The 13,009-nt window shown below is 38.3% G+C and overlaps 1 long non-coding RNA gene across 1 annotated transcript; it reads right to left on the bottom strand.

Annotated features, from left to right (window-relative positions):
* Positions 1-9,720: 9,720 nt before the first annotated feature.
* LOC127858611 (uncharacterized) lies at positions 9,721-12,624 on the bottom strand. The gene is made up of 3 exons (XR_008038985.1): positions 11,761-12,624; positions 11,052-11,189; positions 9,721-10,660 (listed from the first exon to the last, which is right to left on the bottom strand). It is a non-coding gene; the product is annotated as an uncharacterized LOC127858611 (long non-coding RNA).
* Positions 12,625-13,009: the final 385 nt, after the last annotated feature.

The raw sequence follows: 13,009 nt of genomic DNA, 5'->3' as shown, positions 1-13,009 counted from the left end.
CTTTCCCTGTCCAAACTACAAAGTATCCCCTTTCTGCTTGGCAACAACCCATTTGTGTTTGAACCTGGTAATAGTAATCATGTTTATGATTCAATCTAAGTACACCATTTACATTCTCCAAGTACTTGCAACTGTCTCCCCCCTTACACAAAATGGGCACTTTATTTCCACTGGCACTGTGCCGCAACAATCACATGTGAATAGCCCGTCAGTGTGGAGGCTCCAATGAAAGGGTTCTCTGTCGAAATCATGAAACCAACATATTCAATTCGACTGTTAATATGTACGGTAGACATAGCCTGAAGAAACTGGTCATGAGCGATTTTTTCATGTTCACATACCCATTTCGTTGCTGCATTACTAAATTTCACAGAGTCCGGGTAACAGATTCCTTTTATTAAAGTCTGGGTGGGATTTGCAAAGTCTGTGTGACAGATGGACTTCATTCGGGAAGCAGTAATCCGGACGGCACGGAAAGAGTTCCAAAGCTTACTCTTGCTTTGTTCTCTTGTGTTGAACTCAACAGCGGCACTCAGTTCCTTGGTACAAGTTACGCTTACTTTTTCACAGTGATCTACAAGTTCCTTGTAGTTCATGTCGTAGCGCTTGTCATCCCTTAACTCTGAGAAGACTTGAGGGAAATCAGTGTTTACTGCTGTAGGTATGAAATTGTCACAATAAGGTTCAACAATTGCAAGAATGGCAGACTTAGCACCTGATTCAAACAGTTTCTGGCAAAGAATGTTCATTTCATCATCTGACGCTTCTGGCACTTTATCTTCCCTCGGATTTGATCCTGGTGTCTTACAGGTGTTGATGGTGGCACAGAGAGTCCAGGAGTTGCGCTTGCACATGGTGATGTAACAGCATCCAGAGTGGCGGTGAAGTTTCTTTTTAACCAGGTTTTCCGAAGGAAAAAACTAGTTATTAGATTGGCGAATGCGGGCTGGCTGGCTGGCGGGCGGAACAAGCTTGTCCGGGCCATAACTATGTCGTTCATTGTCAGATTTTAAAATCATTTGGCACATTTGTTCACCATCATTGGACGGTGTGTCGCGCGAAATAATTACGTCGATATCTCCAAGGTCAAGGTCACACTTTGAGTTCAAAGGTCAAAAATGGCCATAAATGAGCTTGTCCTGGCCATAATTATGTCATTCATTGTGAGATTTTAAAATCATTTGGCACATTTGTTCACCATCATGGGACGGTGTGTCGCACGAAAGAATCACGTCAATATCTCCAATGTCAAGGTCGCCACGACTAAAAATAGATTTTTTTAAAAAACAAACTTACAAAGGGGTTTAATTTTGTTTGTTCATTTCAAAAGTTCAGTTTGAGTTTTCTTCCTTTATCAGATTTTTTTTCACAATGAAAACCTGGTTTTGTGACAATTTTGTCCCTTGTTAAGGTTTCCGCTGACGTAAAGTCTATTTCCTGTACCTTTCTATACTCCACAGTTTTCATGGCAGACAGCAACAACCAATAGGCTTTTTCATCAGTCACAGTCTTTGAGTCCCTAATCCGTACTGTTGCGTCAGTTGCAAAAAGGAGAGCAGCGATGTGTGTACGGGCCTCGCCTAACCCAGCCATACATGTTCAGTGGGCACCCAACACCTGTCCGGTCTTGTCGCTTATGATCCAGGGTCTTAGGGGTTTCTCCCTCAGTTGCTGAGAATGGAGGACCTAAAAAAAAGATTAAAAAATGCTTTATTCATATAATTAGTCGTACAATTTATACATCCTTACTCAATAAGGAAAGACACGAGACGTTACACTTTCCATGTTCTCTCACATTATCAGCGATTTTTTGTAGTATTGGGAAAAGTACCCGTACCGGTCCAATTGGGAAAAATTGAGTCGTGAAAACCTCAAAATTGGGAAAAATTGAGTCGTGAAAACATTGACTTTGGGAAAAATGCGTCGTGAAATCTTCAAAATTAATTGGGAAATTAGTGTATTTGATTTTTTGCTAATAAATACCTTAAAATTGAGAATAATTGATGTCAAGTTGTTAACATTATATTTACTTAAGTTCAAGCCATAGAGCTGCATAAGTAAATTAATTTCATTTAAAAAAAATAAGTTCATTAAGTTCATTAAAAAATATATATTTCATGCAGCCAGACTCGAAGACTCAAACACAACATTAGCAACAAGGCTATAGTCCAATGTTGAATATTTAATAAAAAATCATTGGGTATGTGAAGTTTATGGTGCAAAATTTCAACATCATAATTTACCTTTGCAGTGACAATTGTGTAATCGTTGCACACAGGAGATGCTCTGTCCCTGACCCATCCATTTACAAACTGGTTGTACGCATCTAACCCCTTATAACTCTTCAGTTCATCCTTTGTGTACACACTTGGAGACCAAAGCAAGTAATTTACAATGTCAATGTACGTGACAGGTGGCAACAATGATATGTCAGTAGACCACGACACGATTTCATATGGATCACACCCGCCGAGAATTTTTAGTTTCTCATCGTACCGCACTTTCTCCTCATCATGAGTCCATCTCTATACAATAACTTAGTGGAATCACTCTCAGCGTCCTTAATCTTTCTCTTGGACATATTTAATGCATAAAAAGCACCGGTAATCTATAATTACTCACTAATTTGTGTATATGCTGTAAGACAGTTCTTTGTTTATTTCGGAAGACCTTCAAAATGGCCGACTTCCGGTTTACGCATGGGAAATAACAGGTGCCTGCATGACCTCAATTCTCAAACCCATTTTAACTGGTGGGTTCGGTTAACTCGCAGTATTTTCTATTAGCGTTCTCTCCCGTACGAAATTTTGGGGCGGAATTGGGACGGACACTATTGTTTCTGGGTGGACTAGAGGCGGAAATTGATTTCCGCCCCTAAAAGAAAATGTCACTTGTTTTTTTCCAGGCGGAACTTATTAGCAATAACGGGCGTGAATAAGAGTCAGGCAGAATTTCATACTTAAACATTTGTCTTTGCTGATTTTCTGACTTAGAAAATTAACTCGGGCGGAATTTCATACTTATACATCTGGGGCACAATGTTGGACATAAATTTATTGATAAAGAATTTCAAAATGGGACTTTAAGATAATCAATAAACAGAGTTCTGATTTCGGTTTCTAAATGGTTATGGTAGGAAACATTAATTTTTGCTATACACAAGGAAAACAACATTTATATTCAATTCATTCAATAGTTAACCCATGCAAAAAAAGCTGAAATGAGCTTGAAATGTCACAAATTTCAGGCTGCATGGTCCCAGCAAACAATCTATATGGGACCCATATGGGTCCCATGTGGGCACCTATATGGGCCCCATGTGGGCTGCCAACATGGGACCCAGATGGGAAGTGCAACCGGGCTCCACATGGGTCCCATCTGGGCTGCCCCATTTAAGTATATGGGGCAGCCCAGATGGGACCCATATGGAGCCCGGTTGCACTACCCATCTGGGTCCCATGTTGGCAGCCCACATGGGGCCCATATAGGTGCCCACATGGGACCCATATAGGACCAACATGGGCATCCCTTTTACTCAATATGGGCTACATACGGGTAGCCCTTTTACTCAATATGGGCTACATACGGGCAGCATTGTACTAAATATGGGCTACAAACTGGTAGCATTGTATTCAATATGGGTACACAGAGCCTGTAAAATTTTGGACAACGCATTAATGGAAATTCAGGTTATGTTAGAAATAATATGTAGGCTGCAAACATGAAATACTGTGTGTTCAAAATGAACATCAGACAAAAGATTCTTGTACATGTACTTCAATTTCATTTTTTTAAATGTTTTATCTATTTCTTCTTGCTGGAACAGACTGATATCAAAGGGTTTAAGAGCTTAATAGCATTATCCTGCAAGAAATACAAGGTTTTTGTTAAAAGACTTAAAAATTTATTAAAGTACTCTCAACTTTTATTCACATAAAGTATTACACACATATACATGGATTCATACATACATAGCAGGAGGATCCAGCGTTAACTATTCTACCAGAAAATTCTAAAATAATATGGTGATTCCTAACTTTCTGAATGTAACATGAGCAAAAATATTTTACATGAAGTTGCTAACAAAAACATGTTTCTATCTAATGTTCTATCCGCATGGAGTAATGTTACTCATAATCTATAAACCCAAACCAACAGTAAAACTATTTTAAGGAACAATAAAGACATAACTTCAAACAATAAGACGTTTTTCTATAACATTATATATGTCACCCAGTTATACGACTATAGAATTAAGGACTTCTATTATTTTGAAATTAAATATATATTACATATACAGAATACCTTCAAGTATTTTCCTGATGTTCTACACATTACTACAAAGCATACCCATGCAGAGCTCCAGATAAGGGTCGTATTTTCGTAATTGCGAATTATTTTCAAGCCCGTTACATATTTATTTTAAAATCTTGTCATACCATTAAGAATTACAAAATCAAGTTATGAATATTATTTTTACATCGGTTCGTATCGATTTTTATTGAGTTCTTTTCACGTATTAAAGATCATTGCGGTGCTTATATAGAATGGTTATCGGGTTTGTTTAACAAAGCGCATTTTTTCCAATATAAGCGGCGTATACAGTCTATCTGTTAAAAAACAATGGCAGCGCCCAGAGAGCGTCCTAAAAAACTGCAAAGCGTCCAAAAACACGCTTTTAACATATTGTACACAAAGTGAGCCAAAGTTAAATGTTTAGAAAGACATTATAGAAAAGATCTTATACGATGTTGTATTTTCAGTTGCTGACACAGTCGGAAAAGCTAAACAAAAATGCAACACGACGGGTCCAAACTTAAACACACAAAAAACATTAAACGAGTGGAAGGGACAAGTCCCATGGCTAATCGTTGAAAAGATTGAAGGGGAGACCCGTTTTAATTGTGAAATATGTAAAAATTCATCTAAGGCATGCAATCTGAGCACAGTTTGGGCATTTGGTATAGCTTGCACTGGCAACGCCTACTTGCAGGACACGCCTACGGCATGAATGCCTCTTTGATAGCATGTTCAGAGACAGACTGTTTTGTATGCTGGACGAGTACGGATGTAAATAAAACCAGTATAACCTTCAATGGTGTTTGTTCCTTAAATGGAGTTCCTTTAATGGTGCTAACTAGTGTATTCTGTAGATGAAACACTACAATTGGCGACGAGGATATTAAACGTTCAATAACATTGTCTTAAATGATGGAAAAAGAAAACGACTATTTGCCCCGATTCGATGTGCATGGTGAACCGTCGGGATTAGCGGCAAAGTGGAAGCGTTGGTTTCGAGCGTTTGAACTGTATGTTGTCGGGAAAGGAATTAAAGACAATGACCGTAAACATGCATTGTTGCTTCACATGGCTGGCATGGAAGTGCAGGATGTATTCTATACTTTGCCGGAAGGAGAGGGAGCAAACGTTTATGCTAGAGCCGTCGATGCGCTAAGCAAGCATTTCGCGCCACAATCGAATGTTCCTTACGAAAGACATATGTTCCGGAAGTTAGATCAGTCGCCGACAGAATCCGTAGATCAATATATCACACGGTTGCGACAGAAAGCAGAGACGTGTGCATTTGAGAACACAGATGAGCAAATTAGAGATCAGGTGATTGAGAAGTGCATTTCAAGTGAATTAAGACGGAAACTTCTGCAAAAAGGACGGGATTTAACCCTGACAGAATTGCGTTCCATTGCGAGAACTTTAGAAAATGCTGAACATCAGGCAAAATGCATTGAGCAAAGCCCACAGTCGGTAAACACAACAACAAGCCGAACAACAAATGGTACGTTTGCACGGAAAAATTGTATTCAAAATGACGTTCAATGTTTTAAATGTGGGAAACGTGGTCACATTGCAAAAGACAGCACGTGTCCAGCGCGTGGAAAGTACTGCAATAAGTGTGGCAAGATAGGACATTTTGCGATTAAATGCCGATCGGGTGAAAAGTCGAAAAAGAAACCGCTTACTGTGCGTCAAGTTGTGGACACAACTGATGACAGACAGTTCACGTTTACTGTACAAAATAAGTACCCGACAGCAACATCGATAATGGTCGAAATTGGTGGTGTACAAATAAAGGCGATCATTGATTCCGGTTCCAGCTGCAACATTGTGGATAGGAAAACGTGGGAGTTCTTGAAACGAAATGACATAAAATGCAGGGACGAGCCAAGGAAAACAGAACTGTATGCCTATGGATCTAAGGAACCACTGAAGACTGCTGGTGTATTTTGGTCAACGATTGTTTACAAGGGTGTAGCGGTAGATGACGCAGAATTTGTTGTCATTGAGGGATCTGGACAGTCCTTATTAAGCTGTGATACAGCTATGCGACTTGGCGTACTTAAAATAGTGCGTCAAATGGAAACCCCGGGAATATCGGATGTTGTTAATAATTACAACGAATTATTTACGGGACTTGGAAAACTGAAAGGTTATCAACTTGAAGTGCCCATTGACCAGGCTGTAACACCTGTAGTGCAACCGACCAGACGCGTGCCATATCAGTTACGAGAGAAGTTGGAAGCTAAAATCAAAGAATTACTCGACTCAGATGTCATTGAACCCGTAAGTGGACCGTCCAAGTGGGTGTCCCCTGTCGTCATAATACCAAAGAATGATGGCGACATTCGACTTTGCGTTGACATGAGGCAGGCAAACAGAGCCATACAAAGGACTAGGTATCCAATACCAACAGTGGACGAAGTGTTGCAGGAAATGAATAACAGCAAGTATTTCAGCAAACTGGACATTAAAAACGCGTATCATCAAATTGAACTGTCCCCAGAATCACGAGAAATCACGACGTTTACAACACACAGTGGACTTTTCAGGTATAAACGTTTAATGTTTGGAATAACATGTGCTCCAGAGATGTACCAGATGATTTTGCAACAAACATTGCAAGGCTGTGAGGGTGTTAACAGCATTGCCGATGACATTATTGTCCATACTGCAACGAAAGAACAACATGATAAATGTTTAAATAATGTGCTATGTGTATTGAGAGACAAAGGTTTTACACTTAACAAGGAAAAATGTCAATTTTACATGAATAAGTTAGTGTTTATGGGTCATGAGCTGTCTGAGAGAGGGATAGGGGCAACGCAGGTCAAGGTCGATGCTGTAGTAAACGCGCCTGAGCCGCGAAACGCGAGCGAGGTTCGGAGTTTCCTCGGTTTAGTGAATTTTTGCGCAAGATTCATACCGAATTTGTCTACGATTTCCGCGGCGTTAAATGATCTGTTAAGAAAGAAAACGGTGTTTAAATGGGGTCGGTCTCAACAGGACGCGTTCAAAGAATTAAAACGAAGGCTAGCATGTGCCGAAACATTGGGGTATTACGATAAAACCGCGCCGACAAAGGTCATAGTCGATGCGAGTCCAGTAGGACTAGGTGCTGTGCTCGTGCAGGTTCAAAATGGGGAAAACCGCGTAATAAGTTATGCCAGTAGAAGCTTAACTGATGTTGAGAGGAGATACTCACAAACTGAAAAAGAGGGTTTAAGCGTAGTGTGGGCATTAGAGCGTTTTCATCCATGGCTTTATGGTATCGAGTTCGAGCTTCTTACTGACCACAAGCCACTTGAATACATTTACGGACCAAGGTCAAAACCGTGCGCTAGACTTGAGCGATGGGTTCTTAGGCTGCAACCGTACCGATTTACGGTTAAACATGTGAACGGTCGAGACAATATTGCAGACGCACTGTCGCGACTTCCGCTCAAGCACAGTTCTAGGACAATAGATAGTGTAGATGACCACGAATACATTAAATTTGTTGCGCGCGAAGCAACACCCAGTGCTATGACCACTCGAGAAATAGAAGAGGTATCATTTCGTGATGATGAGATAAGCAGATTACGCGAAAGCGTGACGAACGGGACGTGGGATAAACACGAGCAAAATCAGTTCATACATATCAAAGATGAACTGTGTGTAATTGGTTACTTAGTACTTAGGGGTACGCGAATCGTTGTCCCGCGTGAATTACGCAAACGCGTATTAGACTTAGGTCACATAGGTCATCCGGGAATCGTGTTGATGAAAAGCAACTTGAGGACCAAAGTTTGGTGGCCGGGTATTGATAAGGAAATTGAAAATTACTGTAAAATGTGTTATGGCTGTCACTTGGTAAGCCAGTCAACAAATCCCGAACCGATGACGAGAACCGAGCTACCAAGTGCCCCATGGCAAGATTTAGCCGCGGACGTATTAGGTCCGTTGCCATCAGGTGATTACATTTTTGTTTGTGTCGACTATTACAGTAGGTATGTAGAGCTTGAGGTCACCAAAGTAATAACTAGCGAAAAACTAGTGTCAATATTAAGGAAATGGTTTTTGACGCATGGCTTGCCATTATCTCTACGTACAGACAATGCTAGTAGTTTTGTTTGCGAGCATTTCGAAAATTATTTGCAGTCTCAAGGAATCGAACACAGGCGAAATACTCCCTTGTGGCCGCAAGCAAATGGGGAGGTTGAACGTCAGAACCGTTCAATACTAAAGCGATTACGCATATCTCAAAGTCAAAATCGTAATTGGCGATTAGACCTCGATGATTACCTGATAATGTATCGAAGCACACCCCATTCAGTAACGGGTATGTCACCTGCTGAGATGCTGTTCGGTCGTAAGATAAGAACATGTGTTCCTGAAATTAATACGTATAGGCGGGAAGATAGCGAAATACGTGATCGTGATTCCGAGAAAAACGGGAAAGGGAAAGTATACTCCGACGCGAAACGAAATGCAAAAGAGAGCGAAATTGTACCAGGCGACAAGGTTCTTTTGAAGCAAAATAGAAACAATAAACTCGACACTCCGTTCAGTTCCGATAAGTACACAGTTATAGATAAGAACGGGAATAGCGTGGTTGTACGTGCCGATGATGGTACCGAGTATCGGCGAAATGTAACGCATATGAAAAAAATGAATGAACAAAATCCTCAGACAGACTCAAATGTAAACAATTCTAAAAGTGAACATTGTCAAATTAATGTATCATCTGCGGGTAAAGACAGACCGATAAGGGTTCGGAAAATGCCCGAGAAATTTAATGATTTCAAACTGGTGTAAATGCACCGCTAAATAGGCATGTAATTTACTGGTGTTCATTCGAGACAACACACGTGGCGCTTATCCCGCGGATGCTAGTAAATTTCTATTAAACTGACATGTGTATCATGCTCCGAGTGTAAAATGGCTTATAAACGGAAATTGATTAACAGCCAGTGTGGTCGCTCATTACTTTCATGTTAACGATAAAAGGGAATTGTGTGAGAACATTGCTAGTACAAGCGGCGTGCTATTTTATTTTCATTGATAAAATGTTTTCATTTGTGATGTTTTTGTTTTGATTAAATTTAGTTTAGATTGTTTCATAAATGCATGGTGTAATTTGTTATCATGAATTGTTTGTGAACGTATGGGTTTATGTTTAGAGTATGTATTTGTTGATCATGCATTATTTGGTTTGAAAAAAAGGAGGGATTTTGGTATAGCTTGCACTGGCAACGCCTACTTGCAGGACACGCCTACGGCATGAATGCCTCTTTGATAGCATGTTCAGAGACAGACTGTTTTGTATGCTGGACGAGTACGGATGTAAATAAAACCAGTATAACCTTCAATGGTGTTTGTTCCTTAAATGGAGTTCCTTTAATGGTGCTAACTAGTGTATTCTGTAGATGAAACACTACAGGGCATATGAAGGTTTTTGAAAAATGAAATTGTATAATACTGAAAAGACACTGTTGAACTAGTATAAATAAAGTTGCTAGTATGTTTATTTTGATTTTTTTTTGCATGAAAATAACCATTATTATTTATTTTTAGGTCATTTACAAAAAATAAGAATTATTTTCCAAAACTAAGTAGTAACGTTAAGAATAAAATTTCAGAGTTAAGAATTCTTTTTGAAAATCTAGTAGTAATTTAAGAATTTCACAAAACCTTATCTGGAGCTCTGCCCATGCATATTAAATCTTTAACCAATACAAATAACACACCATGTACTCAAAGAACATTCGTAGAAAACATACTTGCAAGACTATACAAAATATTTTATAAACTACAAATTAAAAACCCTGCAGAAAAATCCAAAACTCAAATAAATGGCAAATCCTTTTTTGAGAACAAGTCCACATTATTATCTTTGATATCTTCATACATTCCAGTGTTTTTCGTAACTGCACATGATATATATATATATATATGTCTTTTAAAACCTTCAAAAACTGGAATGCTGTTTCTTCTTTTGCAAAGGAATATATACCGTTTCATTTCCAGATAAAAAAGATTGTATGCTTTCTTAGAAGATGAACCTTAAAGAAATGGTTTAGGATCAATGGATAAAAAACTGTCAATTAAATTTTACAACATTGCTTAATATATTTGATAAAAAAGCTTAAAAAAGCTTGAACTATGCAGCAGTCCTAGAAAAGATGGATCGTAGCTTCATCACCAAGATGCTCTTCAAACTCATCCATTTGCTCAAATGTTCCAATTGGAAGACTGATGTTCTCTGGCAGTTGCATTGGCTCGTCATCAGTAGCTGACCTAGCCAAGAGCCACTGCAGCATCTGCTTCATTTCCCTGTTCTCATCTCTCATTGTTTCCAACACCGTTAAAATCTGTGTAACTGCATCTGACGACAGAGTAAAAAACAACTGTACCTTAAATTATGTTGACAATAATATATATCACAGCTGGATCGGATATAATTATATCGGATGTGTGCCGATATAACGGTGGCGGGCCCGATTTGTGCCAACAGCTGTTGTACAGCTAGGGCTGATTATAGCAACTTGCACCTATATCAGTATATAGTATATGCCCGTCAACGTCAATTTGTTTCTTTTATAAGAAGAAGTATGTATTATTATAGATCACTAAATGACTGTGTATTTTATATTTTTTAAGTTGGATTATCTGTTTACATCAATTATTTATGTAATTAAATATCAGGTATTTTATAAGCAGTAATTCCAAAACTAAAATTATTATAAGTTAAAGTTTCAAGCACAAAAATCAGTTACTTTGTCCTATGAACTGTCTTTGGGAAGGCTCTTCAGCTGCCTGGACTTAATGGGAGTGACCGGCCTCTGTCATGCACTGCTGGACATTCCTTGTAAATACGATGTTGGCAAATGAGGCTGTGGTGAATATTTTATTTTCTGAAATAAATTTGTACAATAAACATTACGAATTTAATTATTTCTTAATACACAGACTTTTTTAATATTCTGCAAATATGTGTTTAAATAATCATTAAAATTTGCCCACAGGCAGACAACCTTGGCTTGCGTGCAAGTAATCAAAGATCTATAAAAAAAACATTATATTATACGTCTTTGATGTAATACGTTTAAATTAATAATATCAATGTATGAGATAAGTAAGATTCTCATGCATTAGCATGATTACTCATTAAGTGTTCCATTTTTTCAGACATGCGCCTGTCTGCTATAAATAGTTTGTATTGAATTTTAGGCAGAATCAAGTTGAATTAAGCAGTTTAACTAAGAGATTGATCTATGGCGACAATCGAACGTAACGACTTACGTCGCGAAAATACATGACAAATGCAAAGCGAATAAAAAATCTCATAATTTGCAGTTCAAATTATTAAACACACAGGCATTCATTGAAGTAACAGATAAATAAATAATGCGTGATCAGCAATATATATCTGATTTTAAAAGAAATATATAATATCGTGTACAATATCACAATTTAACAAATTACCCGTTTCGAGTGATTTTGTTTTGAATGTTTTCGCGAGGCGGAATTAACATCTGCGCATGCGCATTTTATTTAAATACTTTATTTTTCTGCGCGATTATTTAAATTAAAATTATCTCTTGAAAATAACTACATATTAATCATAGTATATACATTATTGAAAACATAGCAATATCAAAAACAGAATTTTCAAAAAATGTGCGCCCGATAGCTGATTTTGTCCTTTGTTGGGCGGCCCAAATGGGACCCGTATGGGACCCATATGGGCTGCATATTATTTGCTTATGCATTGATTGTATATTTTTTGGTAAAATATTAGCAGTTGAGATCAAGTTTGTCATACATACGTTTTAAGAAATTAGTTTTTAATCAAATAAATAAAAGTTTATATCTTTTTCTTGATAGCGCAATAATATGGGACCTATATGGGACCCTTAAGGGCATTCCCATATGGGCTTACCCATAAAGGTCCCAAATGACTCCCATTTGGGCTTACCCATATGAGTTTGCCCAGAAACAGCCCGGTAGATGATTTTGTGCTTTGTTGGGCGGCCCAAATGGGACCCATATGGGACCTATATGGACTGCATATTATTTGATTATGCATTGATTTTCTATTTTTGGGTAAAATATTAGCAGTTTAGATCAGCATACGTTTTAAGAAATGAGTTTTTAATCAAATAAATACAAGTTTACATCTTTTTCGTGATAGCGCAATAATATGGGACCTATATGGGACCCTTATCGGCATTCCCACATGGGCAAGCCCATATAGCTCCCAAATGACTCCCATATGGGACCCGTATGGGACCCATATGGGCCGCATATTATTTGCTTATGCATTGATTTTCTATTTTTGGGTAAAATATTAGCAGTTTAGATCAAGTTAGTCCTACATACGTTTTAAGAAATGAGTTTTTAATCAAATAAATACAAGTTTACATATTTTATCGATAGCGCAATAATATGGGACCTATATGGGACCCTTGTGGGCATTCCCATATGGGCTAGCCCATATTGGTCCCAAATGACTCCCATATGGGCTTACCCATATGGGTTTGCCCAGAAACAGCCCATATGGGACCCATATGTGCATGTTTGCTGGGGTATGACTGAAAAAATAGGACTACTTGTAATCCACAAATGCAGCTGCAAGTTTTCTCTCCTCAAAATTTATAGGAAAATAATTAACTTAGAATATACTGTTCTGGATGAAATTAATATATATTTTGGCTCAGACATATTTTTATAA

The sequence above is a fragment of the Dreissena polymorpha genome, chromosome 14 (assembly GCF_020536995.1).
Source record: "Dreissena polymorpha isolate Duluth1 chromosome 14, UMN_Dpol_1.0, whole genome shotgun sequence".
NCBI lineage: Eukaryota > Metazoa > Mollusca > Bivalvia > Myida > Dreissenidae > Dreissena > Dreissena polymorpha.
Note: the sequence above shows the minus strand (reverse complement) of the source record. Positions and strands in the feature narration are given on the sequence as shown.